This window comes from Ascaphus truei, chromosome 2 (genome assembly GCF_040206685.1).
Source record: "Ascaphus truei isolate aAscTru1 chromosome 2, aAscTru1.hap1, whole genome shotgun sequence".
Lineage (NCBI taxonomy): Eukaryota > Metazoa > Chordata > Amphibia > Anura > Ascaphidae > Ascaphus > Ascaphus truei.
Genome location: NC_134484.1, coordinates 428,945,816 through 428,971,768, shown reverse-complemented (window position 1 = coordinate 428,971,768; position 25,953 = coordinate 428,945,816).

The following is a 25,953-nucleotide window of genomic DNA, read 5'->3' as shown; positions in this document are numbered from 1 at the left end:
AATCCTGGTCCGTTGGTGGCCCAATGAGGACTAGAGTTGTCCCCCCTGGTCTAGCAAGTCTCTGAGAGTTGAAAATCCAAGATGACATCATTAAATCCCCCCTTCTGCAACAATACCTCAAAAATAAAAACAAGCGCAGTATCAGAATAATCAATATAATATTGTTGCCACAAATATGACATCCTTCTCAATTAAAAATTCAGAATGAAAGGAAAGAAACAACTGCTATCAGTATTCAACCATAAATCATTCAGTACCATAGTGATATGAGATTTCACTCCACAACAAAGAAGGATTATTTCTTCACACAATTTTCGGTAAACCCTGCAAGACAAGAGAGAGACTAACAGAAAAGGGAGGGAGAGCTCCTCTTGCAGCACAGCACTGCCGTTGCTGAACACTTAAACGGTCATATCTATCAGAATGGAAGATACGTTCGGCCATTAATTCATTCCAAGAATACAATGGAACTAACGTTCGGATATTAGAAAGTCCAAAGCAGGGGAAATGGAAGTTTAAAGCAGCAATATGGGTTTCAATTTGAGTATTTTTTAATATTTGTAGTAGTCTTTGCATAATTGTTTATGAAAAAGTATTTTAACTGCATTTCCCTAAATGGTGTATGGGTTTTTACCCAGGGATTGAATTCTTCCTAGCCATTTAATAGTACAGGGGAGTGCAAATAGGAATTCTTTTGGGTTACTCTTTAATCCTCTCCTGTCTTGCTATATGTAATTATTTCCCGTATGCACCCCTTATCTATACGTATATATTCCCTGTACATTTGGTGAGCGGCAATACCCCTCGCTTCTGAGTATTTTTTATTACGGGTTTGAAGCAGGGGGACTCCGGAGCTGAACTGTGTTAGTTTCAGCTCCACCCTGCGCGTCCGCCAGCATCCACGAAACATTGTTACATTTCCCGCGGGCGTGTCCTGCTGCGCCCACGCTCGGGCGTACTTACAATTGGCATGAGATCGGCGGCTGTCTGATTACCTTTAAAGACAGCGGGGAGATCAGTGGCTCAGGACCTTTCAAGACGGTGACGCCCGGTGGGGAGATCTGCGGCTGAGAAGCATTAAAGATGGCGGCGACCGAGGGGAGATTTGATTGGCGGTGACTTGCCCTGCGGTAAGGTGTCCTGTGGTCAGTAGTCCCAGCAGCAAATTGCGTTGCAGCGAAGCACTGCCAGTGATTTGGTGGCGGCTACATGTCCCATTCCACCCCCTGCTTCCCAAGATACTTAACTCAATAGCGGTGCCGGAATCTCTTTTCAGTTTAAATGTCCAGATCAGTAGTCCCGGCAGCGACTTGCAATGCGGCGGAGCATGGGATGACGTCGCAGCTTCCTATTATCCTGCGCGACGTGGGACATTTAAACGCCCTCATTATGTTAGGCACACAGTTTCTCTGCCTGCATAGTTACCAGCACCCCCAACGGAGGTAAGTATCTCTGGAAGCAGGGGTCCCTGGAGCTGAAATCAACACAGATCATCTCAGGATACGCCTGCTTCAATCCTGTCATAAAAAAAAGAAATAAAAAAAGTGAAACTCATCTTTATTGAAAATGAACCAGAGGCGCCCCGTGTTCCCGCAAATGATTCTTCAGTTCTCTAATAATTTCTTCAAGCATTTATTTTCTCCCGTTTTATTTGGCAAAATGGAATGTAATCGCCACGTTTACATGCACCGCTTCCCTGATTTCATCCTTTGAAACCATACTGATTTCGAGATATCCCTGTTATATTTTGCCATCAGTCTATATTCTACCCCCGTGCTAATGTACTGTAACTCAGGCACAGGTTTAATCATTTATACTTTGTCACGCTCCGACCTCAAAAGCAGAATCCGTCTCTCATACGCCTCATTCAATCGTGTCATCAAATCCATGTATTTAGCCACTTGGCCAGAACTAAGAGAAGTATCACGTCCCTAACAAGCTTTGTGCTTTCCATAGTTAGTCTCGTGTGTTCTCTCTAAGACGTATCTGTAGCATCTTTATCTGATGCAGCAAGATTAATTATCCTCCTAGCGCAGCTGGTAACTTTTTCATTTGGCATCAAAGACCCTTTGTGCCTGTATCGAACTTTATACCTTAAATATTTTCTCCCTGCTCTCTGGTAGAAAAATTGGTTGTGTGTAAAATCTTAAATTCTCCTATTAATGCAATATTCATCAGTTCTTGTTCACTGATGTTGCTAGTCTGTTATATGCTGCCAATCCATAACATAGAGTTATTGAAATCTGACATGGGTGCTGCTCCTACATCCGACAGCACCATCCTTGTCAGTTACTCTTGGTGATGGTGTTTTGGTTGAATCTTAACTTCAACAAGTTTTGTTACTATAATATACCTTTCTCTGCCTTTAACGTTACTGGTGCATCCATCAGCACACCATCCTTTCTTTTCTTTCCTTTTTGCCTCTTCAAATCCCTGTTGCCAGTCCGCACTTTCTCTTAGTACTTCATCATATCCCTTTTAGCATGCCTTGCACTCCTGTCCACCCCATCAATGTATTCCTTTGCATCTTGGGCCATCGCCTCCTGTTTTAGAAGGTATTTTCTGGGGGGTTCTTGCATGGAGTACGTGGGAGTTACAGTGCAATCAACCTGTTTGTGAACAGCACACACGTGGGGCTAGGAGTCGTATGAGAGTGGAGATGCCGTGGGCACAGTAACAACTGGACGGAGAGCTGTCTTACTTGGGAGGCTCTCAGCTGCTGAATCTTTCATTCACTGTGGTCTAGCTTATCTTGTAAGGAGAAAAATAAAGAAAGTAGCTGTACGTGTACCAGTCTGTACCAACAACCTACTACTCGTTTTAAATAAGCCATCTTTTAATTCTGTAATTGTCCCTGTTATTTTCTCAAACATTTGGGACAAAGCTCCTCCAGCCTGAAAAACAACGGCATGTGCTTGTTTTTTGAGGGGTGTACAGTGATAGCGGATCTCAGGCCATCAATTGCATCACCATCATCTTTTCATGCCAACGGACCCCCATACTGTAACTGACAATTAACTTATATAGTACATTGGCAACATTATTAGGACAACATCTCTCTGCTGCATCTTGGTTGGCAGTCTCTCTCTGTGTTGCAATTCTTGTTTGACTACCACAGAAGATCTTATGAAAACATTCATATTTACTTCTTATCTTTGATCCAGCGATGCTACTTGGACCAGTTATCTCTCTGAGGGGACCTTACAGTCCCCACACAGCAATTGGACCTCGATGGAGCGTTGAAGCCACAATGGAATTGTAACTTGAAAGGAGACTGGAAGATGACAGCTGATCTGAATCCCTCATTCTCTATTATCAACCCAGCACTTGGTTTTTAGGAATTAAAACAAAAACGCTTTAGTGTAAAATGAAACGGGTGATTCCCCCCAAGATGTCGGAGTAGATTTATGAGTGTTGACAAACACATGCCTGTAGGGCATTCAAAAAGGCAATGTGATTAAATGCTCGGCGATAAGAAGTCAAAACCTGTTATTTTCGTAACCTTCAGTTATAAAACGTTACAACGCAAATTACAACAAAGGCAACAAATGTTAGAAGGCCTTTTTTTCTACTGCATTAGTGTTAACTTTTTTAGCCATTAACAATCATTACACTTAATCAATATCATAGATACATAGACGTGTGCTTATTTAACTGTCCTATCCACGTGCCTATCTAATCTCCAACTAGGATAGGCCCTATATGAATACACAAATATATATACACAGTTCAATGATTGGAGAAAAGTGTCTCAGACATGACATGATGCTTTGTCTGTGTGCATGAGTTTTTTTTTATAGCTGCATTAACCAGCCTGGGAAGCACCCTGTGCTCATTACCTCTATACATGTTATGCCTAGTAGGGCTGAGGATAAGGACATCTCAGCAAGGGGTCTCTATGAAATATGTCCCATTTTGTTTAAAAAACAGAAGCTTGACAGCTTCCTCCGTAGGGGCCATACTGAGTGAGTCTTCCTGTCCTGGTCCATGAAACTAGATGTGACACTGCTCAGAGATGTTAAGACAGATCCTGCTGAGTTTGCCCTTGTTGGCCTGAAGCATTCTGGTCACTCAGCACTCAATAGGCATTATTTAAACACACACTGTAATTTACCAGTCAGCTATCTTTATTCGTTATTATATTTCACTGTTTTGTTAAAAAAAAAAAATTGTATAAAAGCTTTTAATAGAGCCCTCACACATCACCCCAGTCAGGCTTGTTCTCTGTTGACATAAAGTACCAAAGTGGTGTTTCCTGTTTTCTAACTCTAGTGTGCTCTATTTTTTCCAGAACTGATATGGGGTGAGTGAACGCCTATTATTGTGCATATATTATATACTGTGTACTTCCTTATCTTTAATGATCTACCACTGTTAAACTGTGTTTGCTTATGTGTTTAAGAATTCCATGGCTGTCATATGGAATAGTGCATGCTTTGCTTAGCACTTAACCTATGCTTTACCAGTATGCTCTCGATGCGACAACATCTCTACTAGTTTCCTTACTCATGGAGCCAGCTCTATGAGTAAGGAATGACATGGCTGTTGGTAAATATGATTGATACTGCCTTTTAATGAGTGGTACTTTACATGCATGCACTGGGGAGTTTCACACACATGGGAAAAGGTCATTTCCATTAGCATTGATCTCACATACCATCCCCATTAAATATACAAACCAGGCTTATGATTTCACACCATTTGCATTAAATCAAATAATGGGTATGTCTAATAAAAAAAAAATCTGCATATTTAGAAACATAACAAGTGCAGTTAGTGGATAATTTCCTGTAAGTCCTCTTTTTTCCACTATTCACTAAGGTGGGTTTTCATTAAACTGCAATAGTGCCGGTGGGGGAAGTATAACACTGAAGCTCCCATAAACTTCAGTGGGAGTTTCTTGACAGAGGACCCCGATCGGCACCATCACAGTTTAAGGAATAGCTTCCTAAGACACAAAAGAGTTCTTTGGAGCCTTAGATAGGTACAGATGACAAACATGGCAGAGAGCCCAACATTATCCAGACTAAAGCAAAATGTGTTCAGTGTTCTAGCAATTGGCAGCAAGTAACACAACAAATCTGCAAAACAAACATGACCTTGTGGATGTGGGGGCCAGACATAATGCTCAACAAATAGCTGCTAGGGCACTGCAGCATTGTAGCACTATGCCAAGATCCAGTGTGAGGGGGTTTGTCACAAGTGAATGATGTGTTCGATGCAGCAACAGCTGAATAGCATTTTTATTTATAGGTTCTATTGAATGTTTTAGCACGGCCTGCCTCGCATTTCTAATTGCCTTGTTACTTGTTAGTTTTACCGTAATATATATCTGGAATGTGTCATCATTCGAAAACCATAGCAACTCTGCCCTGTCCTCTTCTCTTGACCTTCATGACCCTCTCGCTCCTCTAACCCCAGACCTTGGCAAAACTGTCCCAGACACATACTCCGCCCCTAAACTGGCTCCTCTGGAGGAAATACAGTATACTCTTGCTAAATTTCTCAATTACAAATTCCTCCCATCTGGTTATAACCCTGCGCCCTGCCAGGCTAAACTTTTCCTCACTAATCAACACACACAAGTCTAATCCATGCTGCCGCTTCACTGTCCGATTTGCTTCTTGGACCTCCATGTGTAAGCTCATTTTCTCCCTCCACTGCACCAGAAAACTTTGCTGACTTTTCCCATGCTTACTGTAGGTAGATTCCATTCACCAGGGCATCACTCTGTATCCTTTCAACCTTTTATTCTTCTATTCTTAACTCTCATCATGCCTCTCTTGGCTCTTTCTCCCCTATCACTGACGAGAAAGTGTCTGTGTTTTGACCCCATTCCCGCAAGCCTCTTGCTTCTACTCTAGTCCCTATGCTCAGTCTTATTTTCAACCATCACTAGCTGCAGTAATTACTTCTATTCTCAAAAATAACACCCATCACCATACCTGTCTCTCTGTAACGCTTGCACTCACCACGAACAAGGCGGGATCCCGGTACTGAGGTGGGAAAGTACAAGACTGTGCACCCACAGCAGCGGAAGCACGCCTGGAGGGTGGCTAGTCAGCGTAGCCAGGTCTGGGTTGGAGAGAGTGGGTTAGTATGAGTACTTGCAAAGGTCCGAGGGCGGAGCCAGTCGGGTGGTCAATGTCCGTTGTACCGTGGTCTAGGGTAGGAGCAAGGAGAGTGGTAGATTGTCCGTAAGCCGAGGTCTGAGATGGAGAGGTGCGGGTATTCAGGTACAGTACAAGCCGGTGTCTTTTTCTAGAGGAGATCCAATAGTCAAGCCGGGGTCTTTATCCAGAGGGGGTCCTATAGTCAAGCCAGGTCGGTACACAGGAAAGCAACAGAGAACACAGCAAGGCACAAGCAAGGCAAAACAAACGCAGGACCACAAGGTCACAAGAGTTATGTTCAGAGCGGGGATGCGCGTACGATCAGCAACCAGCGCAGAGGGCTGTGATGAAGCAGGTAAGGAGGGAACACGCCGTATAGGACGTGTTCCTCGATTCCTTTCACTCTCCAACTATCACCCTCCAAACTACATTAAAGCCTTGTATGCTCTTACTTGTTCCATTTTCTTAACTCTTAAACTCTGCTAGACCCTGAACTGCTTAATCCACCATGCCCTAACCAAAGTAGCTAATGACCATCATGCTATTAAAGACAGTCTGTTTATATTACATTAATTCTCTGCTGATTTTTAGACTATGGACCACCCTCTTCACCTTCTCCATACTAATACACACACACACACGCACGCACGCGCACACACACACACACACACACACACACATATATATACACACACACACATACACACACATGAAAATGAGAGGTAACTCTCAATGTATTACTTCCTGGTACAACATTTTTTAAAAATAAATTAGTATGTGTACCAAAGCTCTATCGTGGTTTTCCTCTTACCTCTCCCATCATACTTGCAGTGTCTCTTTTGCTAACACATCCTCTTCCTCTATTGATTTCTCTGTCACAGTAGCCCAGGGATCTATCCTGGGACCTCTTCTCTTAATTCTCTACATGAAACCTTTTTCACTTACTGCCCTGGACCCCTAGAATGGCTGCCCCCTCAATATCTGCCCACCACCTTCTCTCTCCACCTTCAAGACCCATCTCAAAACCTACCTCTTTAATTAAGTATTGTGGTATCTCCAACGTACTCACCCATTGCATACGCCCTTACCATAGACCCTACGGTCTCTGTAAGTTCTCCCTACTTACCACTTAGATTGTGAGCTCTTCGGGGCAGGGACGCCTTTTCCTAATGTTACTTTTATGTTTGTAGCGCTTATTCCCATTATGTATTATAGTGTATCTCATGTTATTGTGTTGTATCTATTACTCCTGTGAAGCACATGTATATAAAGGGCTATACATCAAAGAGATACTGTACATACATACTGTACATACATATATACATACATACTGTACATACATCATTTACACAGGGTAAACTAATGTTTAACAAGAACACACTTCCTAGAAGGTAAGGCTGCGGCCAGGCAGGGAGCGAGCGCGCTGGCGCTCGTGCGCTATGATGTCACACGCTCTGCTCGGCCGAGCGCTTTGTGGCCGGCTAGGTACGTGCACGGGGGTCGCGGCCATGACGTCACAGAGGTGGTTCGCCCTCACTGGGCGAACCGCTCAGGTGACGCGCCAGCGAGCGGCATATTCAAATTTGCTTGCCTCGGCAAGCAGCTAAGCGCCGAGCATGCGCAGGCGCTCGCTCACGCTGGCCACACACATTGCAGCAATGTGTTTCGTCACGGCCAGCGCACGCGCCCGCTCAGCATCACCCTGGATGCGGCCATACAATCAGGAATACACACCTTAATTCAAATGGTCAAAACGATAGCAAATAATTAAAAGAACAAAGGTATATAGAATTATCAATTGCTGCCTGTTGGAAGAACTGCGAATCATGCATAATAACGAATCATATACTGTAACTATCCAAGGCACACGACAAGAAGACAAATGTGAAGTATTTAATACTTACCAGAACTCCCTCCTACTGTCTCTGTACGTTCTCCCTACCTACCAATTAGACTGTAAGCTCCTTGGGGCAGGGACTCCTCTTCCTTAATGTTACTTTTATGTCTAAAGCACTTATTCCCATGACCTGTTATTTATATTATCTGTTATTTATATTATCTGTTATTTATTTGATTACCACGTGTATTACTACTGTGAAGCGCTATGTACACTAATGGTGCTATATAAATAAAGACATACAATACAATACAATACATAATCATAACAAAAAAAATAGCCAACGTTCCAGTCAGGAAGGACCGGAATGATTTTTTGTTGTTGCTGTTATTATGTAATAAATACTTAATTTTTTTCCTCTTCCTGAGGAACCACGTTATTGAACAACAAATAACTAATGGATCAATGTATCATTCAAATCACATGACTTGTTGAGGGTTTGTTGATCATGGTCAACAGATGTAATAGATGTTACCACCATCTGTAACCCAATGCATTGCGTTAAAGCTGGCGCGATATTTAATGCAGCGCTACTGAAAACAGCAATAATGCGTCATCTTCCCAACGAAAACATAAATACAGACCGACGCCATGGAAAATAAAGTCCAACAAATATCCAGATACATTGGCAAGAGCTATGCTCCTTGTGGGACAGTCCTGTTCATCCAGATCAACCTTGTAACTTTGTGGAAGGCATCCGAGATATATGGACTGTCTCTGTCTATTTTATTTTCATCACATTGAGTATACACATATTTTATGAGTATACACATATTTTACACATATTTTATGAGTATACACATATTTTATTTAAGCGCTTTTCCCAGCACTTTTTCTTTTTTCTGGTTATCTCCCCAACGCACACGTTATGTAATGCCTTCTTTCATTTGTTCCTTTGTGTTAGTGGGGGTCAGAACGCCCGCTACATCTGTGAGTTCTCAATGTGTTTGGTGCCACCGCTAGGCGAGCATTAATCTGCCATACATGAAAACATTGCAAATGAAAAACTAATCACTGTTTGCTGATGTTTCCTCCGAGGAAAAATAGGAACGAAACATTTCTCATTCTGCTTGTCTACTTTGAATTAGCTGCATTCAAAATAAATCAAATTATATCCACTCTGAATTTGGTGTACGTTTGAGTCCCTCTAAATTACGTATAATAGATCTGTGGCTTTCATGCCAAATAAAGTTGTGGTTTCTCTCGCTCATTGAATGCGATTCTCAGATTTATGTCTTCCAACTATATTTGTTTTATTGCTCCCCTCGTCGTCTCTATTTTTTCAGGTTTTCCCTTTTGGATGTGCATATAATTGACATGGCTATTTAAATTAAATGTAGCAATAATATTCATCCAACTACAACAGAACATATTCAGAAGCACAACAGGTGCATATAATTGGAACGTGCCTTCAATGAATCTACTGTAAAGCAACAGAAATAAAACATGACGCTCTAGACGCTTTCTAGGGCTGACATCATTATGCTATAGAAAATCTTGACCATGTAATTTTTTCCATGTGAATAAACTGAATCTCCAAGCAAAATACTTGTAATTCTATTTTTGCTGCCAAGCACATATTACACGGGTGTAGCGCTGATTTAGAGGCCGTATCAGCAAATGAAAACAGAACCCACTGCATGCTGCTTATCGCCAAGGTCGTTTGTGTCACATGATAAAGCTGTTTATTGGAAGCCAGTTAATACTCCCAGTGCCCCTGTAAAAGCGGTCTACTAGTTGGTGCAAAAATTTTAACATTTTAGCCAAACTGAACTCGACTAGATACTTAAACAAGGAAACACTGTCTTACTGTAAGTGCTCAAAGGGGTCCTCAACAAGCCTGCTCACATGCCCATACCCTATCAGGGCTGGCTGCTCCAATGTGGGATACTGGGGTCTCAATAATGATCCCACTCTCCTGCCTGGTGTGCGCTGCGTGCGTCTCACGCGCTTGAATCTCTTAGAGCAGGGGTGCGCAAGCTATTGGAGTTGCGCACCCCGTGCTTGATCCCCCCCCCGGTGCTCGTGCCCCCCTTACCTAATTTTGCGGTGTCAAAAGACGCCGCAGGGTCACGTCGTTGTCATTTGACGTGTCACACCACGTCACATGTCTCACCGTGTTGCCATGGCGACGCGTCACACCACGCATCTGAATCCCGGTAAGTGAAGTTTTAGAGGCCTCACGCGATCCCCCGGCATTTAATTTAAATGCCTTGGGGAAGAGCGCGAGACCTCTGTAACTGCCTGCACCCCCCCAGGAAAATCTCAGGGGGCGCGCCCCCCAGTTTGCGCACCCCTGTCTTCCAGGACCATGCATCCATTTTGCTCCGCCTGCTGAAAAAACGCTGCTGGAGTATCCAGTCAACGTCCGATGTGCGGTGTTCTCGTCATGGCTGCCCGAAGTCTCTAAAAGGAGCGATGTGGCACTCCCACACACCCAAACGATTTCCACCAAAAGTTCTAATATTAATAAAAATTGTGTTTGTAGAAGGTGTCTAGTTTGCCAAGTTGAGTTTGGGGTGCTGTACCATATACTATGTCCCCATAGTCTACAATTGGCATTAGCATCTGCTGTGCAATGCGTTTTCTGATGAGCGGACTTAGGGAGGATTTGTTCCTATAAAGTACACCTAGTTTGGCTGTCAGGGTATCAATGTGCAACACAAATGTTAAAATAGGTGTCAAAACATATGCCCAATTTTTTCAAACTAGTAACAGGGGCTATCCAAGGGGTTGGTATTAGTGCCCAAGATGTTGGGATCTACCTGACAGGAAGGAATGAAACCAGTTTAAACATGTTTCCTTATTCCAGAGCACTGGAGTTTGTTTAGCAAGATACCACAATCAACAAGGAATAGATACCATGATCAATCTAGGAATATTGCACCAGAAGATTGTCCCAGTTCCATTCCCGCAAAGTAAAGTCCAGAAAAACGGGAATGGTGCTCAGGAAGTAAGACCCTTCTCCACAGTAATTAAGCAGATGCCACTGGGACAGCATACAATGGGGTTAAATAGACACCTGTAGTATTCACTATGGTAGTATTGTATCAACCTAGTGAGACAAGCATTAGTACTCACAAATGTGCCTATGTATTATAAATAGGTGCTCTTTAAGGCAAATATGAAGTACTGTGTAATGAATATGTAAATCCAAATGCCAGTACCTTTAAACCGCCTCCTCCTTTTTATTTAAGCATGTTCTTGTAAAGCGCTGCTAGTTTTATGTAGAGCTTTACAGAGACATTTTGCAGGCACTGGCCCCTGCCCCGTGGAGCTTACAATCTATTTTTTGGTGCCTGAGGCACAGGGAGATAAAGTGACTTGCCCAATGTCACAAGGAGCCAACACCGGGAATCTCAAACTTTAAACTCAGTGCCAGTCAGTGTCTTTACTCACTGAGCCATTTCTTCTCCTTGATTCATGCCCGTCATTCTCTTGTGACCCCAGACAGTCCTAGGGTGCAGTCCGTGAGTAGACTCCAGGAATAGCACGATGTGCCAGTCAGTGTCTTTACTCACTGAGCCACTTCTTCTCCTTGATTCATGCCCGTCATACTCTTGTGATCCAAGCCAGTCCCAGGGTGCAGTCCGTGAGTAGAGTCCAGGAATAGCACAATGTGAAAAACGGAGCACTAATCCAGGCAAGAATCACTCGATGGCCCCATAAAAAACATAATTTTATTCAAGTCTCAGGACCAAAAAAACACCAGCATGTTTGCGCTCCCCGGCGTTTTATCAGGGTGTGTCAATCTTTTTTCACATCGTGCTATTCCAGTTCCATTCCACACTGGATCTCATTGGAAACTTTTAGGAGGGTGGTTACTGTAGAGTGTTTGGGGCGAAAGACAGATTGTAATTGGCTAGAGATATTTGTCTTGGTATAGTAATCGCTTATTTCGGAGTGAACACATTTCCCCATGACTTTGGATAGTATTTGGAGAAGGGAGATTGGCCTGTAGTTTGAGACAGTGTTTTTGTCCCCACTTTTGAAGATTGGGACAACTCTGGCAGTTTTCCACGTCTTAGGACTATGGCATGAAGACAACATAGAGCTGATTAGGGAGGCAAGCGGTTTGGCAATGGCTGGGCAATTTGTCAATATTGTCCAGCGGTCTTACATACACGGTGAACAGGAGTGACCGCACTGATTCTTAAGGGACCCGAAAGGGGACAGGTCATACCGCCACACAGACCAGGGCAGACTCTGTTCCATGACCGGCTCTCAAGCCAGATTGCATGGGGTCAAAGAAGCCGGTCCATTCCAGACAATCTTCCAGTTGGGTGAAAATTACCCTCTCCAACACCTCCCCTGCCATGGGAAGGTTGGAGATTGGATGATAGTTGTCGAGAACATCAATATTTAGACCCACTTTCTTCAACAGGGGATGGACTAGCACCTTTTTCAAGGCCACCAGCACCTCCCCCACAGTGAGGGATCTATTGATGATCTCCACCAACCATGGAGCCACTGCATCAATGGTCACTTTCAAGAGCCATAATGGAGAGGGATCCAGGTCATAAGTGGTTCAGCTCATCCCAGCCGTGATTGAGAGGAAATCGGGGATTGAGATGAGTAACCCTGGAAGCTGTCAGAAAAGCCTGGTAAATTCTTGCAGTGTAAGAAAACTTGTACGTGGGGGCTATATAAGGAGTGCGGAGAGGTTCTCAAGTGTGTTAGTATGGAAACAGGTGTTCAAACTGATCTCTCCCTATAGGGTTATAATTGTGGTACACTGGATAAGACACTGGGATGAAATCAGAGAGAATAAGAGCAGATATGAGCAGTAGAACACAAATTGATGGCTGAAGCATCACATTAGTGATGGCTGAAGACTGGAGCAATATTCCTGATAGAATTGGTGTAATTCTAGAAACATGGAATTATGTACTCTGGATCTCCCCTGGACCACCCGCTGGTACTGTTGGGTTTAGCTAATTAATTGTGCGCCTGATCTTTAGTCTTCAAAAGAGGGCACTACAGACTGTATCTGAAAAAAAAAATCCTATGTACATCTACTGACCATGTACCATGGTCTGCTGAAGTGTCTTTACACTTTTGTAAATATGCATGTCTTGGTGTTGCTTACTTTGAATCAAGAGTGGGGTTACTACTTTCTTTCACTTATAATGGAGTACTCCAATTTACCAGGTATCTCTATTATAATCTCAATCACACTGAAGAAACGTTGTGTGGCACAATTAATTTTTCTATTCAGCAAACCCGCAGTGCGTTGGATCGTCTTTTCAGCGTCACGACAGATCCACAGGGACTAAGTTCAGGGCTGGGGGAATGGTCAGAATGGGGCGATGGGTCAGAACGGGGCGAGTCCAGCACCTCAAAGTATCGTTCAGCTGGGCATAGAGTGTTCCGTACCCGATCTTTGTTGGCAACCAGATAGGTTGTCCGTATGAGGGGCTGCAACAACAGCCGAACATGATTGCAGTTGCCTCCAGTCCCTTACTCCCAGCCCTCCAAATCTCGCGATGACCGCGATGATGACGTCAGGGAGAGTTAGTAAATCCGTAAATGGGAGAGATTATAGGAACAGTGACAACACTTAAGCACATATAAATATATGATGCTAATGATGTTATTGCAAAGAGTAAATGAGATGGCTAGAAAGGATATATCAAAGTAGCCTTAGCCCTACACGTTTCGTCTTAACACAGACTTCATCAGGGGTGTGTGATGAAGTAATGGAAATGTAATGTTTCCATTTTCTCTCTCTCTCCTCTTTGATGGAGTAGTTGGGGAAGCCGTGCTAGAACGGATGAGGAACACCGTGCCTGTTGCGGCTTAGCTCATGGTAGGTCTGCGGTTGCTTCTTAGATGCAAGCTTTTATCCTCACCCTCCTGTGTGAAGACAGGAGGTGCGAAATCGGTATATGACTGACAAGGTCCGGGGCTATATAATATATTATTTATTTGGCTATTTACTATGTGGGTGTAGTTATCGTGTAAAATAATTGCCCCAAATATTTGTGTCCTCCTTATATATTATTAGTTGGGGTCTTAATTCCTACCCGGGAGGGGACATAGGCTTAGGGTGGGGGGAAGGGGGAGAGGGGTTGGAAGGGTTGTCTAAGCAAGATATCATTGTTTCTGCAGAATTCTATGTACTGCACTGTGTACATTGCCACGCTGTTATTATTATAAAAACCCTGTGCATTTGGACAGCCTGCAACCCTGAAGATATTAACAGATTTAGCATTTGTCTCCTATCTCAAAAAGTACTTCTTATTCTTTTGAGAGAAGTCGAGCAAGGATTTCTACAATTGCTCTTTCTTGGGTTTTAAAGTCTGATTGCTTGAATAATTTTCTCATCTTCATGCAGAATTTTTTTTTTTGTTGTTGACTAAAATATTACTAATCTAATTTCCTATTAAAAAACTCATTTCCAACATTGCAGAGCTGAAAGGTGCCACCATGCATTTAGTCTTCAATTTACATACAACAAATCCTGTAATCCAATGGGGGCTTTCACACAAGGGTGGTTGCAGGCAATTACATAGGCAAAGGAATATTCTTAACTTAAGGTTTTCTTTGAGCGCATTTTTATTTTATCTCATATTGTGGTTTTGTCTTTTGTGGAAGAAAAAAATATTCAGAAGAGAAAGAACACTAAGTTATTGTGACAAGAAGGCAGCTCCTTCTGTATACTGTACTCACTTTTTATCTCATAGCATGTCAAATGTACTTACCTAGTGGTACGTACATATTAAACAAACATTTTCTTGCACTTTTAAAGCCTTTATTCAATAGGCTGTGAAGCTCCTTCCCCGTGCTGGAAATGTTTTTCGTTCCATTAATTTGTTCCTTCTCCAGGAATACGAGGAACTTGGAAAGTTATGGTGTATATTTTTTCTGACCCAGGTTAACTGAACTCCTAACATGTTCATTCAGAACATATGTAGTTACGTGTTTCATGTCCTGATTTTATCCATAGGAGGGCAGGAGTTGATATGGATATGTACTCCATCTGGGTCAACTAGAAATACTTGGCGGCCATGTTGCTTCTTTGTACAGGATCTGAAAAATAGAAGATGCAATATTTAAAATGTTAGGCCAATATTATCCCCCAGTCTCCACGTCATCATGAGATTACAGTCCCGCCTTTGTTTCCTGCCCTAGTATTGCTATCCAAGCTCTATGTCATCTTGAGATTCTAGTTCTGTCCTGGTTCTCTGTTGTATGTCTCAGTTCCTATAGAATGCAGAAATACTGAGAAACAGAATGTACTGGGGTTTTGAGGGGGGAAAATATATAAACAAAATCTCACAGTGACAAGGATTCAGTTTATTAATATTGCATTGTTTTCCAATGCACAACTTACATAAAAGAGTATACATATAGCCCCCTCTCCCCCGTGTCTAGGGCGACTACGTGTGGGGCGTTAGCTGATTGGCTCACAGGAGGCCTGATCCTCCGCTGCAGGGAGCCTGGGGTGTACCTGATATGTATGATGACAGCGCCTCCACCTGGGAGGGATCCAAGCGTAATTGGATAACCCCTGCCCAGGAACACACAGTAGAGAATTGATATGCACACAGTGATATAATAGATTATCTTTACTGATAACACAACTAATAACACATAATATATAGGCCTCACACGGCCGTGCCCACACAGTGCCCCACCGTCCAACATACACCTTGGTGTGGTTCCCTCCCAAAGTACTGAGGTGCCCATGGCACCTAACCACCCGGTGTCCACAGCAGCCAAACCCATGCCAAAGTGTGTGGTTGCGCTACCCACAGAATGTGTGTGATCGTTGGTGCACTTGTAGGGGGTGATACCTGCCAGGCGCGCCAACTGATAACAAGACCAGTCTGATCCCACGTCGTCATCGTCAGCGGAGGCGTTCGCCTCTGCGTGGGGTGACGTCCCACTGGAGTGTCTCACCTTTAAGAGAATCTCCAACTTGCAGTGGTGGTCTGGTCCCAGACCACATGCCGTGAGTCTCTGTGCGGCATCTGGGTGTGTCCATGACACTATTAGCTAATGGGCCTTTCCCTACAGCACCCACAAGCTGGTAGGAACTCAGGGCCTACCTGGGGCCTAAGGGGGGCAAACTAGGCCTAGTCCAGGGAAGCACAGCTCCCTGGACACTACCTACTCTGTTCCTGCTCCCCTTCCAACTGAAGCGTGGTCCTCCAGCGCGCCAAATGTATCCGCCTAACGCGCTGTGGATCAGGAAGCCCTATTGGCTAAACCTGATCATGTGCTGCTACAGTCCCGGGGGCTGCTGGGATTTTTAGTCCCTATCTGTCCGAGCAAGGGCCACCGCAACTCTTGCTGCACTGCGCATGCACAACCCATGTCCCGCACATGCACAAGAACCAACATGGCCCACGCCTGCCTCCCATGTGTGCTCCGGAGCTCCGTCAAGCAGCCCGCAGGTTCCCTACACTCGCCGGGTGACCGCGTTACTTGCCGGCAGCACCCGCGCACCTACGCAGCCAGTCGCAGCCTCCCCCTTTCCCCGCAGTCACATCGGAGGTAAGGGGGACGCAGGGGTACCCAGAGGGGACCTGGCTTCATACAAAAAAATAAGTAAATAAAGAGTATAACCGGAGGGAGTTTAGGACATGCATGTCTCTGCTTTATCTCCACCTGGGCCTGCTAATTCAGTTTTATGTCTGTGTATATCAAAGACTCCCTGTGTGTGTCTGCATCCCTCTCTGTAATATCAAATACATAACAAACACAATATACAGTGTATTTCGATAACAGAGACAGATATGTCACAGTAGCATAAACTTAATTGGAACATATTGGAGGAAAATATTTTGGAGGCTGTAAAAACTGTTTCACAGTGCACTTCTGTAGTTATAACAACTCTGTGAGAAATTACAGCTGGAAACATGTATTCATGCTGCTATTATAACTGTTTTCTTGATATCTCACAGACAGTGTATGTAGCACTGTACATAGAATGTTGCAGGTAGAAAGAGTCTCTGCCCTGTAGAGCTTATGTAGCCATGCATAACAATGTCTACAGTCATCTCTCCTGCTGGCAGCAAAACCTGGTAAGTTACAGGAATGCCAGCAGTAATTATGGAGGTTTGCCCTCACACCCTGGTGAGGTGCCCTATGTATGGATGGGAGTGGCTACATGCTCTGAGTCCCTAGTTAGTGACATCAGAGATGTGCCTGCTTCCTGAGGTATATAAGGCACTGCACTGCCTAAAGTTAGTGTGGTTGCTGCGGGTTGATGTTGCAAGGTGAAGCAGCAAGTTCAAAGGTGCCCACTAGTGCCGTAACTAGTGGCACCATTCGATATCCAGCCAGGGAAGGCCAACTGTGTCCAGGGACCTGGCACAGGGGTGATCTCCCTGCAGGGAGAGGGAATCCCACTCCATTTGGAGGGCGTACCTTTTAAAGGGGATCACGGAGCAATGTGCGGCTGAGACAATGACTGTGAGGGGCAGCTGGCCCTTATCACCACGCGCAATAAAAATGGCTTGTTCAACGAGAACCCCATGGTGTGAGTCTGCAATTAATCTCCAGGGGCCCTCACCACCAAGAAGGAGTTCCTCATCAGGACCATCTACCTGCATACGCATAGATCCTGATGAGGTGGAGGCGCTGCACGTGATGTAAGTAGGACTCGCACCCACTACCTCAGATACCTGTCTGGCTTGACATCCCCGAATACCATCATGCGGGAGACTCAGGAGTTCTGTTGCCTACAGGTGCACCACCAGACACAAACATGTAATGGGGCTGGATAGACCACAGGGGCCAATGTGAGATTGGGTGCGTCAGACCAGACACGAACAACCGTTACATTTACAATGTATGTTTTTGGTGCCTGAGGCACAGGGAGATAAAGTGACTGGCCCAAGGTCACAAGGAGCCGACACCGGGATTCAAACTGGGCTCCCCTGCTTATGTCAGGAACCTTATGCCCCACTGTTTTTGTTTAACTTTAACGCGCACACAACAACATAAAATGTTCGGAATATCAATTGAAAGTAGTCACAACACAGGGCCCCACATTTCCCCTGGTACCGTGTTTGCTCGCCACAAGCGCCCTTCCTCACAATCATTTCCCTCTATCCGTGTTTGTAGAAAATGGGGCGATAAGAATGAGTGAGTAAAGCAAGTGTAACTGGTGGGGGTTCATTCCGGCGTTTCTGTTCTCTAGTAAAAAAACAAAAAACATTGGGGTCACAGTATGTCTAGTCATACTCAGTGACACTCTGCAGTGCAGCACGTTATTTGTATGTGCAGCTTGGACATTTAATGCTCACTTACCACATTTCTCTTCTTAATTAGAATGGTAAGACTTGGATTTTACAGTGAGAGGACGAGCAGATTGACTGGAATAATTCTCCCCTTTTTCTTCATCACAGGAAAGTTTAAACTTGTCTCCAGTGGGCCCTTTGCTAAAGTCTAACGCGTAATCCTAATATTAACACTGAAATAAATTGGTTTCCCACAGCCTAACACCATTGTGGACTTTAGTAAGTCTTAACATTTTGCGTATTTGAGAGATTTAAAAGGATTTTGAGTAACTTCTTATATTAATTAAAGCTCACAGATCATTCCCAGTCTTAGGGTGGGAAAATGCTGAGAACATGTTTGCATTTAATCTTTGGAGATGTAAAACGTAACTGTGTAGAACATATAACACTGTTAATTACGCTTCTCTCTCCTTTGAAGCAGTTTTTAGAGCTTGGCTGAGTGTGATATTTGTAAATGCAATGTATAGAGGGGCAATTAAGATGGATTTGTACCAGTAACAAGTATTTCTGACCTGCCATCATCATTGGCTATAATCCGTCTCATCTTTGCAATCATGTGCTGTGTCATCACAGTTTACTTCTTAACAACATAATCCTAAGCACTGATCCATTTCACCTCCGTTTTTTTCTTTATAGTGAGTTGGTTTTCATGTCAGCGCTTTGTAAACCAACATCTGACATATTGCAGTGCATGCGTGATGCTCTCCAGTTGCTTGGAATACAACCTGCATCTTGGGCACCCAAACCCATATGCCTAATGTTTATCTTTATTTCTCTTTAAACAATTCTACACTTCTCTTGAACTAATAATATGGCTACTGGGATTTTGAACTTTCTAGCTTCTCTGAGCAGTGCCGTCCTTTCCAACTATGGAGCCTATGCTATAAGCGTTCATAAAAAGAAAATCGCCGGGCCGTTTAAATCGCCATTTTTTGGAGCGTTGCTATCATGGTATTCAGAAATCCTCGTTTACCTGTGATAGCAAAATTCCCAACACGGGCGAGTAACCAGCGGGGTGATGATCATCTCTGAAAAGGACTTACCCGACGATTTCTTTCAGCTGCAGAGAGAGCCGCCTCTCCCTGCGCAAATCTCGCCAGAAATTAATGTTTTTTTAATGTAGTGCACTTTCCCCCACCCCCTGGGAGATATGGCGGCTACGGCGTGTGTGGTGAGTTACCTGTGGTTCACAGGAGGTCTGAGCCTCCGCTGCTGGGAGCCTGGGGTGTACCTGATCCATCTGGTGACAGCGCCTCCACCTGCACGGGATCCTAACAGAGTCGGATAACCCCGTCACAGGACAATGTACCCAGTAACACACAGCAGGATATGGTATAACGATATTTACTAAGCACAACTGATAACACACATATATTTTAAAACCAGAGACAGAACATAAAACACAGACAAAGCTCAGTTTTTAGCACATCCAGTGAGACTCATACACGGTACAGTGCCTAAATATATATGTATAAATATCTAATAAGTATAATGGTCTTTTAGTTTGACATTTTTGGCCAAAATTGTTGTAAGCCCCTGAGCCAACGCCAAGGCAGACCACATATCAGGGGTCCCTAACGCTAATATAAATTCTTAATAACCTGTGTAATAACAGGAAGAATGATTTATAGTAAATCTGTCAATATTAGTTGCAAAGTTCTGAGTCTGACTGAAGCTTTTATTAACCTGTACATTACCAGGAAAAGCACTCTGTATTAGAGATGTCACAGCCAAACTGCAAGCAGGCAAGTTCCCCTGAGTGGAAGATGCTATGGAGTGAGCCCATAACCATTTAAATGTGGGAGGGGGTGAGCTTAAATTAGGAAGGAGGTTGCCACCCTCCAATCAGCCATGACTAGCTGGACAAGAATTGTAAAACATACTGGACACCTAACAAGCTCCTATTGAACCCGCAAAATGACCACAACATATATATAAGCATATGAGTGTCACAGAGGAGTGCTACTGAGCATGGCAATATATATTTTAAAACACACATATATGACACGACCACACCGTATAGTACATATAGCAATAGTCCCACACTGTATTCCCACAGTACCTGGGTGCAGGGGCACCAATGTCCTAGCGTGCGGCCCACAATAGGCATTTCCAACCCTGTGTGTGCAACAGAGCTGCCCACAACTAATGTGTGTAAAGTTGGTGCACTTGTTGATACCTGCTGGGTACTCCAGCACCCGGTAGCACCGACTGAAGACAACAAATCGTCTGGTCCCACGCCATCGTTGTCAGCGACGAGTCCGCCACCACGTGGGGTGGTGTCCAGCAGGAGTGTCCCACCATGAAGATAGTCTCTTATCTGTAGGTGGTGATCTGGTCCCAGACCACCTGATGCCAGGTTGCAGCCGTGTCCTGGCTGTGCCCCTCATTCTGGTACTACAGGGGCAGTGTCCCTATCTAATGGCCTGTCCCTGCAGCGACCACAAGTTGAGGGGAGTTGGGGCCTAGCTGGGGCCTAAGGGGGTCTCTGGTCTAGTGCAGGGGTCACAGACGCCCTGCACACACAACCTACTCTATACTGGTACCAGCTCCGACTGGCGTGCTCCTAGCGCGCGCAATGTATCTACAGTATTTCCCCCAGCAGGGGAGTCCGTGTGCCTATTGGCTGCTAGGGCCATGTGTCATGCAGCCCCAATGGCTGCTGGGGGTTGTAGTCCCCGTGGAACCTATGCCCCTAATGGCCACCTCGCGCGCCTGACACTGCGCATGCGCGGCATCTTGCGCATGCGCAATCACACCTGAGATGGCGGAGCCCTCCAAGGAGTGCCACCGATAGGCTGGGTCACCTGCGGCAACACTCTGCAAGTTCCCCCACTGTAGCAGAGGTAAGCGCGCACACACACTCTGACACACACACACACACACACACACACACACACACACACACACACACACACACACACACACACACACACACACACACACACACACACACACACACACACACACACACACACACAGTGACACACACACACACACACACACACACACACACACACACACACACACACACACACACACACACACACACACACACACACATTCTCTGTCAGACACACACACACACACACACACACACACACACACACACACACACACACACACACACACACACACACACACACACACACACACACACACACACACACACACACACACACACACACACACACTCTGACAGACAAACACACACACACACACTCTGACAGACACATACACACACATTTAAGGGGGCCTGCGGGGGCATACGGCGCCAATTGTATGTATTCATAGGTTCATTATTGTTTAACATATTCAAAATCAAGCATAAAATTAATGTTTTATTTTATATATCCTATATGTACTCTACATTTTCTGTTGTCTCAACTGAACATGTGGATTTTACATTACATATTTTAGTTTGGCTGTATTCTGAGAGATACATAAAAATATATATTAAAAAAAAGACTAGATCAACACCTACTTCTACCTAGAACAGTTTAGAAATAGTCTTATCCCAAAATAGATTAGATTAGTATAGTAAAAACAGTAGAATAGTACAAAATACTTGGAGGCATAAAAAAAATACTTACATGTCTTTTGTGTTTATAATAGTGTCAATCATCTTCATTTATTCTACTAAACATGCCCCTGACCTTAGATCACTTTGGTCCTAGTATGAGGACCTGACCCTTCAGGCGCTAACATTCCTGTTGTTTGAACATATTCATGGCTCTCAAGAAAAATAACTATTTAAACCCCACTTTTTGTGTTTGGGGGTTGTATGAGGGGTATAAGTGTAAAACACTTCCCAGAAAATGTTTAGCAAAAGTTTAACCATGTAAAGGGGGGGGGGGGGGAGTCTTGCTTGGTCTCAATAATGCTGGATAGGTGCAACAGGGAAGAACCCAATAAATACAGGAAATATAATAAAATATAAAGAAGTAGTTAGTCCCTGGGCCTTGCACTCAATATCCTCCAAAAAATAAAACAACTTTTAATTCTCAGTTAAAAAGTAATGTAAAATAGCATAAAAATGTGCAGATTAAAAGTATATTATTTTAATAAAAGACAGAGCTAAATTTTTCAGCATATTTCTGTATAAAGTTGGTCATATGTTAATAAGACAATTTGAAAGCAATAGGTCAAAGGCATTTTACATCATGATATCCCATTTATATGGCTTTTTCCTTTAAGTAAATGTATATGTGTGTGTATATATATATATATTATACAATCTTCACCCCTACCACATGCAGCACTTATCATCTGAGATCTGACTCCAAAAGACTATTTGTTGTCCCAACGTTCAACAAAGTATCCGGCTCCTCCTTTTACCGTACACCCCACAACTGGAACAATCTACCAGAGACTCTCACTGCTGCCACCTGTCTAAGTTCTTTCAAAACTAAAGCTGTTTCACATTTTAATCTGGTCTGTAACTGTTACATAAGCCTATAACATATATTATCTCTTAGGCCGTGTCCATACTCCAGCCTCTCGTGCTGAGGCGCGCTCACGCTGTGCCTGGCCAGCGCAAGCAGGAGATTTTGCCTGGCCTGGCCGGCGAGGCAGTAAGCGCGCTTGCGAGGCGGGCGGGAGGTGGGGCGCGGGACGGGAGGTGGGGCTTTAACCCCCCGGAGCATCAACTCACCCACCCCGCTGGCAGCCAGTCTCTCCCCCATCCCCTTGGGACCCTCCTCCCCCACCCCCGCAACAACTCACCCCGGGAGCAACAACTCACCCTGCTGCCAGGCAGTCTCTTCCCCGTCCACATGTCTCCCCTGCTCCACGCACCTCTTCCTCATTGGCTGCTTTGGAGTCTAAAATCCGACTGTCGGGTGAAAGTCAGCACGCTTCCGCACGCCTGCGGAAGCGTGCGCGAGCCCCTGCTAAAGCCGCTCTCATTACGGCTGCAGGGCCTCACTGCCGAGCGTCAGCCATGCCCGCGGCCTTACTGTGCATGCAATGTCTTGTATATAATGTAAAACCTTGCTCACTTAATGTAACTATGTATTTGTAACCATGTATTTGTCATCATAACTCTATGCCCAGGACATACTCGAAAACGAGAGGTAACTCTCAATTTATGACTTCCTATTAAAACATTATGTATATATGCTACTAACTCTCACATTTCCACACCCACCCACACCATTTATATCCGCTCCCACTCCACACACACCTTTTGTAAAGCACTGTATATACTGTGGGCTCTCCATTCATGTTAATTCACACTGATACACATACACACTCTTTCATCACTTGCTTTCAGGAACCTTTTGACACCTCCAGCCATAAAACACATCCACACCGGGGGAAGGACCAGCACAGATAACATTCCAATAGACACTGTTTATAGTATAGCTTTTGCTTGCTTCATTCATTGTAACATCGCCGGAAGAAGAGATCAGTGTATCTCGAAAGCTCGCACAAATAAAAGCATTTAGTTAGCCACAGAACGGTATCATCTATTTATTTTTTGATTATTGAAGCTCGGCTAACACGGTACTGATACCTCTACATATATATATATATATATATATATATATATATATATATATATATATATATATATATATATATATATATATATATATATATATAAAAATATATATGAGAACCTACAGAGAAACAAAGAATCCCAAAAATTAACACTCTAGCATACATTAATTGTATCAACATTTATTCATCACATACAAACACAAAACAGAATAAAAGAACCAGTGGTGTCGATAAGGCTAAAGTAATACTGAACACTCCTGACTATATAAGGTAACAAGCTGAAATCAGCTAATATGAAAGGAGAGACAACAGTATATCCTGCTAGGTGGATATGGATTCTTACATGATGGTCCTATGTGCCCTTAACTATATAGCACATAGGACCATCATTTTTGGGATTCTTTGTTTATCTGTAGGTTCTCATATTATTCTCATCCCCAGCACCGTCAGTAGTGTTACTTTTACACTTTATTTAACTGGCTTTAGCACATTTCATTTCTATAGGTCTGTTGCAGGTTTCTTTTCGTGTTTCATATAAATATATGCCTATACTATACATATACAGTATACTCCAGTGTCCACCCATATGCATCAGGACTGGTTTTCAAGATAGTAGTAGATCCCCTGCATGCTGGTGTCCTCAACCGTGAGGTTTACAGATAGCTCAACTCTTTTCAAGTCTTTTCTACTGCGCAGGACAGATCTGGAAACTTGCTCCCTGAATTTCCTGACATCCCATCCAGGTCCTCTTGTAAGGCCTGTGATGGAAATCTGTTCTCAGTGCACTCAGTGCAGTGTCTCTAGGGCTCTAAGATGGAAATATTCCCTAACATTGTAAACAAGAAAAGCTCTTACCCTTTACAGGCTAGGTGTGCCTGGAGACCCCCTGCTCTGGTTCCTCCTGGGATCTGAGGAAAATATCCAAAACTCAGATATTTATAATCTGCTATTCCCACCCCTGTTGCTGATCAAATTAAGGGTGGGCTTACTTTACTCAGAGCCATCCCCTAAAGCATCGATGCACAAACTGGGGGGGATGGGGGGTGGCATTTACAGGGGCCGCCGTGCTCTTCCCGAAGGCATTTAAATTAAATGCTGAGGGAGTGGCGAAGGCCTCTGTAAGGTCCCTTACCTCGGCTCAGATGGCTTTTAGCAATGCCATGGGTAACGTGCCGCCATGACATCATGACATCAGAACGCGAGGGGGGGGCACCCCTGCCCTAAAAGAGAGAGCTGAATCTGGGATTTAACAGGGTTCAAATACATTGTTTTTACAACTAAGTTACTCCTTCAACCATTTATGTAAAGAAAATCCTTCATAGAGTTGCTTATACTGTAGATGATCATCACAAGGGTGTTATTATGTGAGAACAAATGGGTTTATACTTTATCTGTTTGTACAAGTTGCACAGAAATTGGTAAAGATACTGGTATATAGAAACCTGATACTCTATTAAAAACAATGAGTCCTTCGTGGATTAAGAGTTGCTAAATGGTAATTAGTTGAGTATGCACAGTGGTGGATATTCAAGTTACACAATTAGCATGAATGCCAATCATTGAGCGATTCAAACTCCACAGGGGTACATTAAGGAAGGATTTGGGAATTTAAGTAAAATTTTGTTTAAAATCATCTTGGTTATTTAGAAACAAGGACTGAGGAGTTAAACAGATTTTGTTTCAGACCTTTTAACTCATTACGGCCATTCCATGGCTTGTGGAACAGTACCGCTTATTAAATATGGGCCAGAATGTTTAATGGGTATTTCAAAGTTTAATATTGTTACACTGCTGACCAGCTTTATCGTGTTGAGATTGCTGTAGCCAGGGCCATCGACAGCGGGTGGACAGCCGGGACTATTGTCCCAGGCCCGGCCAGTCAATGTGCCCAGCCCCTCTGCCGGCAACCATACAGTTCACTCGCTGCATGCAAGACGGCCCTCCCCTTTTCTGGCTGCCACATCCATCTATCCCTCACCTCCAGCAGTACTGAAGGGCCCACCCCTTTTCTGGCTGCCGCCCCCATGTGTGCCTCCCCTTCCTCCTCTCCTGCAGGACTGAAGGGCCCTCTCCTTTGCTGGCCACCGCCCATCTGTACCTCCCTTCTCCAGGCCCTTTGGCGTGCCTCTGCAGGACTCTCCTGTGCACCGGCCATGTATCTCTAGCAGGCCCATCCAAGGGCCCC